The sequence below is a fragment of the Thalassophryne amazonica genome, chromosome 2 (assembly GCF_902500255.1).
Source record: "Thalassophryne amazonica chromosome 2, fThaAma1.1, whole genome shotgun sequence".
Classification (NCBI taxonomy): domain Eukaryota; kingdom Metazoa; phylum Chordata; class Actinopteri; order Batrachoidiformes; family Batrachoididae; genus Thalassophryne; species Thalassophryne amazonica.
This window is the reverse complement of record NC_047104.1, coordinates 50,622,052-50,628,161: the sequence shown is the minus strand read 5'-3', so window position 1 is coordinate 50,628,161 and position 6,110 is coordinate 50,622,052. Positions and strand designations below refer to the sequence as shown.

Sequence of the window (6,110 nt, the reverse complement as noted above, 5' to 3'; positions counted from 1 at the left end):
TGGCAAAATTTGCCAGGGAGAGCTCAGCAAAGATGGTTCATCTTGTTACAGACCAGTACTCAACAGTCAGCATCAAGAATACAGAGAGGAGTCACGTGGGCACCGCGAGCGGAATGGCAGCTGGCTAGGGACTTTCCATCTTTCGACATCTTATTTTGACTAATACTGAAAGTGTGCGGCTCATTTCCGAAGTGATTTACAGTGTAGTATGTGTGGAAACAGTGGTTTTCACTTTTGTTGAGAAAATCGGCTTGAATTTACCATGGCTTCCAAGCAAAAGGGAAAGAATACCCGCAGCGCTCCGCTGAATGAAGCTGAAGAGCTACCTAGCCTAGCCCCCATAGCACCTTCGCAGCAACAATGTGAGAGTGAAGGGACCCTGTTCGCCGAGGTGATCAAAATAAGCAGTACTCTACAGACTGTCGCTTCCAATGTCTCATCTATAAAGCAGAAGTTGGATGATTTGACAAACACTGTCACGGCCATGCAGGAAAGAGTGGTGGAGGCCGAGATACGCATATCGAGCCTCGAAGATGCGCACGATAAGCTGCAGACGGCAGAGAGCAAAAGAGACAAGCTAGTGGAGTCAATGTGGGATCGCATTCAGGCCCTTGAAAACTACAGCAAGAGGAATAATGTGAGAGTGGTGGGCTTAAAAGAGACTGTTGGTGTGGATGGGACACTTTTGAGTTGTGTTAAGAAGTTGCTCGCGGAGGGGCAGGGGGTGAACGCAGCTAACCCTGAGTTCGAGATGGAGCGGGCGCACCGCACATTGGGACCCCCGCCGGATCCGGGCAAACCTCCGCGGCCAATACTGGTTTGTTTTCTGTGACAGTCAGCCAGAGAGAAAGTGATTATCGCTGCGAAAGAGAAGCGCGGGTTTGAGCGGGAAGGCTGCCGTCTGTGTTCCCGGACATGTCCAGAGAGCTGGCGGAGAGGAGGAAGAGTTTCACTGTAGTGAAGCGCAAACTGCAGCAGCGTCATGTGAAGTACACACTTGCGTTCCCAGCAACGCTGGGAGTGAAGTGCAAGGGGAGGAATATGAGCTTCACTTCTGCGGCAGCAGCGGAAACGTTTTTCGAAAAGGAGGAGGATGACGGCACGACAGCGACAGATTAGATGCACCAGGAGCCACACACAACATGCCGTGATGAATATGTTGGAGGAGAAGCAGACCCAGACCACGGTCACCAAGGAGGAAGAGAGCGGCGCCTTTCACGGACCCGATAAGGTTTTGTTCTAGGTTTGACTGGTTCTAGTTCACGTGTTCTGACGTTATGGTGCAGAATGATTTGCAATTTGTTGTCAGAATTGCAATGTTAGAAATGTTCTTTTTCATGTTAAGGTTTCTCTTTTTCTTTTTTGGCTGGTGGCACACTATGGGGTGGGATTTGTATGTAATATATCTGGGATTACAGGTTACATATTATTATATTTATTCCAGCAATGACTGGAAAATGCATTAAAATAATGTCTTGGAATATTAATGGAAGTGGAAATCCTGCAAAGAGGCATAAAGTATGGGCTTATTTAAAATCGAATCAGGCAGACATAGTATTCTTACAAGAGACTCATTTGAATAAAGGGGAAGAGTCCAAATTTAAAACAGGATGGGCTGGTCATATATTTCATAGCTCATATTCAAGTGCTCGCAATGGAGTCATGATTCTAATTAGAAGAAATATTCACTTTAAATTGGTTAAAGAGTCCAAGGACACAGAGGGAAGAGTTATATGTGTTCAGGCATTGATAGAGGGCATAATGATGACACTGTGCAATATCTATGCACCAAATAAGGAGGATCCCCAATTTTTCCATAATATAAATATAATTTTGGGGGAGATGGAGGGACAAATTATACTAGCTGGGGATTTTAATGAAGTTTTGGACCTCTGCCTTGACCGAAGTAAATATAAGGTGCCGCTTAGTAATAAGGGCAGAGAGGCAGTTTTTATGATGACAGAGGATATGGGTTTGACAGATGCATGGAGGCTCATTAATCCATGTAAAAGGGTATACATTTTACTCTCATTGTCACAAGTCATTCTCGAGATTGGATATGTTTTTGGTTTCAAACTCCCTACTAAATTGTGTAGCAAGTTGCTCTATTAAAACTATTGCACTCACTGACCATGCAGCTGTGGAACTCTGTCTGGAACTGGGAGTCGAGGAGAGGAGGGGTTCTAGATGGAGAATGAACGTCTCACTATTTCAGGACAAGTGTTTTAAGGTGGCGCTAGGTGAGGCCCTCAAACACTTTTTTGAAACAAATACAGGTAGTATAAAATACACTGACAGCGTGTGGGAGGCGTCAAAAGCTTACGTTAGGGGGAAGCTGATCGCACATGGCTCAAAAAAGAAAAAAGAAAGCCTGCACAGAATCAAAGAATTGGAAAAAGAAATCAAAATTAAGGAAATTAAATTAGCTGAACAATATACTGAACCACTCTATTGTGACATTTGTGAATTGAAATTTCAATTGAATGAAATTTACAATAAAAAAGTAGCGTACTCTTTGTTCCGCTTGAAAACAACATTCTATGAAGGGGGAGAAAAGACTGGTAAAATATTGGCAAGACAAGTTAAGAAGCAGGATTTTTCTAACGCTATCCCTGCCATTAAAAGGGGAAGCAATTTGGCCACATTGGTCTCTGAAACAAACAAGGTATTTCAAGATTATTATAGAAAACTATATACATCCACAGTTTCTGGCACTGCGAGTCAAATAGAAGCTGAACTCTTCCTCTCCAAACTTACTTTACCTGAACTGCTTCAGGAACATGTGGATCTGCTAGAGGGCTCAATAACTGAAGAAGAAATTAGAAAAGCAATTTCTCTAATGAAAACGGGAAAATCGCCAGGTTATGACGGCCTCCCTGCGGAGTATTATAAAATGTATACTGATACTCTTGTACCTGTGTTACAAAAAGTGTATAAGGAGGCCTTTGAGAGGGGACAGATACCTGCTACATTTAATGAGGCATTGATATCTCTGATACCAAAGAAGGATAAGGATAATACAGAGCCATCAAACTATAGGCCGATTAGTTTGCTGCATACAGACTGTAAAATTCTCACTAAGATACTGGCCTCACGTCTACAACAAGTTCTAGGCACCATCATACACCAAAATCAGACAGGCTTTATGAAATCTCGATCTTCTTCGGACAACATCCGTAAATTACTGCACTTGATATGGTTAAGCCAGTCAAAAAAATTTACCTATAGCAGCCTTCTCCCTGGATGCGGAGAAGGCTTTTGACAAAGCTGAATGGCCCTTTCTCTTTTCGGCTTTGTCAAAGTTCGGCTTTGGGCCATGTTTTATAAATTGGGTGAAATTATTGTATAAGGAACCAAAGGCTGCAGTAATATCCAATGGTACTACCTCATCCTTTTTTGAATTATCACGTGGGGCCCACCAAGGCTGCTCACTGAGCCCCCTCTTGTTCCTCATATTTATAGAAACTTTAGCTGTGAGCATTAGAGCAAATGAGAATATTAAGGGTGTGTTTTGTGGGCAACAGAAAAAAAAGTTGCTTCTCTACGCTGACGATATTTTAGCTATCATCGCTGAACCTCTTTCTTCCTTACCATATCTGATGAGTACCATAGTCTTTCTCAAGGGTATCGGGATATACAGTTAAATGGGACAAGTCCGAGGCAATGCCTTTGTCTTTCGTCTGTCACCCATACATGGTAGAGAGATTTAATTTTAAATGGGTACCAAAGGGAATGAAGTATTTAGGAATCAAACTTTGTCAAAATATGGAGGACATGCCTCAGTTTAACTTTGATCCAGTGTTGCTTAAAATTAGGACAAATTTAGAAAAATTGGAAAAACTACCAATTTCACTCTGGGGTAAGATCAATATAATTAAAATGATTATTGCCCCTCAGTTCAATTACGTATTAATGATGCTGCCCATTGTAATACCACTGACTATCTTTAAACAGTATGAAAACTTACTTAAACAGTTTTTATGGGAGGGTAAAAAAGCCAGAATTAAAATGACCAAATTGTATGCACCAAGGGAGAAGGGTGGCCTGGGACTGCCCGACCCAATTTTATACTACTTATCATTTGAAATGGTCAAACTAGTGAAATACTGGGAGCAGACTGGGGGAGGACTAGACTGGTTGAAGTTAGAGGCTGATATCTGCACTCCTTTTGAGCCAAAACATAAATTATCGCAAAAAAATGACTCCACAAACCCAGTTCTTATACATTCTGGTCAGGTTTGGCTGAAAGTACATAAAATAATTAAACAATCCCATTTTGTTCAAAAATATGCATCACATTGGAACAATCCTTCTGTTTGTATTGATAAGAAACCTGTGTTTTGGGGAAAGTGGCATTCCTGTGGCATTCACACCATCGGAGATTTATACAGAGATGGGCACTTCATGTCCTATGCCGAACTTGTTCGCAATTTTAAACTGGAAGGGAAGGAAAATTTTGGGAAATATCTACAAATGAGACATTGTGTGACATCCAAATTTAAAGAGGGTGGTGAGAATCTCATTCTAGATTTTATTAAGTTGCCACGGAAACGTCACACTGCCTCTCAATTTTACATGCTGCTGAATAATGATAGAAGTGGTGATTCTTCAAATATCAAAATGCTATGGCAGAGGGATCTTGACATGGAAATCTCACAAGACAAATGGTTGGATATCATGTCAAAAAATGGTAAATATGTGAAGGAAGCCAGAAGTAAATGCATACAGTATAAAATTTTAAATAGGTACTATCACACTCCGTCTAGGCTACATAGCATGAAACTTATGCCTGATAATCTTTGTTGGAAATGTAAAATTGAAGTTGGGACGTTTATACATTGCTTTTGGGAATGTTCTGCTGTTTCTCCATTTTGGACTAAAATCATTGCTATTCTGAAAAGGTGGTGCGGATCGGAGGTGCCTTTAACACCAGAACTGTGCTTACTAGGAGACAGGTCGCAAGTCCCCAACATCCACAAGGTTGCTTTCTCTGTGCTCATGGTTGGACTTGTAACAGCATCAAGAATAATTTTGAGACATTGGAGGACTGCCACTCATCCCAAATTGAAAGATTGGTTAACAGTAATGGCAGAAACTGCTTCTTATGAGACTATGCTTAACAGACTGAGAGACAACACAGAGGACAAGGACACAGATTGGGACAACTTTTGGAATCATTTAAAATCACAGGACACTACAGGTAACATTTAAATAGTAATTGGACTTCAGGTAAAGGTCAGGATCTTCATGTATGAGATTGAAATTCAATGATGTTATAAACCTGTCCCATGTAACACTGTGAAATAGGGGAGGGGGGAGGGACATGCGCCAGCCAATTTTTTATTTTTATTTTTTATTTTGTTTTTATTATTATTATTATTTTTTTTTTTTTATCCTGTACACTGTTGTACATTTTTGTGTATCTTTGCTAAGTTAAAAATCAATAAAAACTCAAATTACAAAAAAAAAAGAATACAGAGAGGAACCAGAGGGCTAAGGTTCAGTCTGCTTCACAGTTGAGGGCCACTGAGATTTTTTCAGAGGGTCAAAAATTACCTACTCAGTGGAAGACGTACTTGACCTGTGGGAAAAACAAAGAGCTTCTCATTGAGTTCTTTATCAAATCATGGGTACAAGATGGCCAGGGACACTCCTTTACTCTCTTCATTGGCCATTCAGACACCTGCCACAAAAGCTGTTTTGCTGGCATCTCATCCTCCTCCACAATTGCAGAAGTTGAAGAGCTGAAACGCTCTCATGAAAAGGCAGATACCGCCTACTACTTCAGGCTAAGTTTGCCAGGGAGGCTGTGAACTCCATAGTAATCCAGTCCCCTGGCACAGATGTACTGATTCTGTGCATTGCAAAGTTCAAGGATTTGGACTGTTGTCTGCGATTTGAGACAGGAACTAGCAATAGTAGGTGGATATTAGATGTTGCCATACACTCCTATCTGAGTGAAATTTATCCTTGGCCCCATTGGCCTTGATAGGACTACATGCCTTCACAGGCTGCGACACTGTCTCCTCCTTTCATAGGAAAGGGAAAGTGAGGCCTATCAAACTGATATTGAGGGAACCAAGATTTGTTGACTTCTTCTCCCAAGTTGG

The 6,110-nt window shown here is 41.3% G+C and overlaps 1 protein-coding gene across 3 annotated transcripts in view; it reads right to left on the bottom strand.

Moving 5' to 3' along the window:
• adcy7 (adenylate cyclase 7) overlaps positions 1–6,110 on the bottom strand; it is a 267,502-nt gene that overhangs the window by 117,616 nt on the left and 143,776 nt on the right. The window lies entirely within an intron of this gene.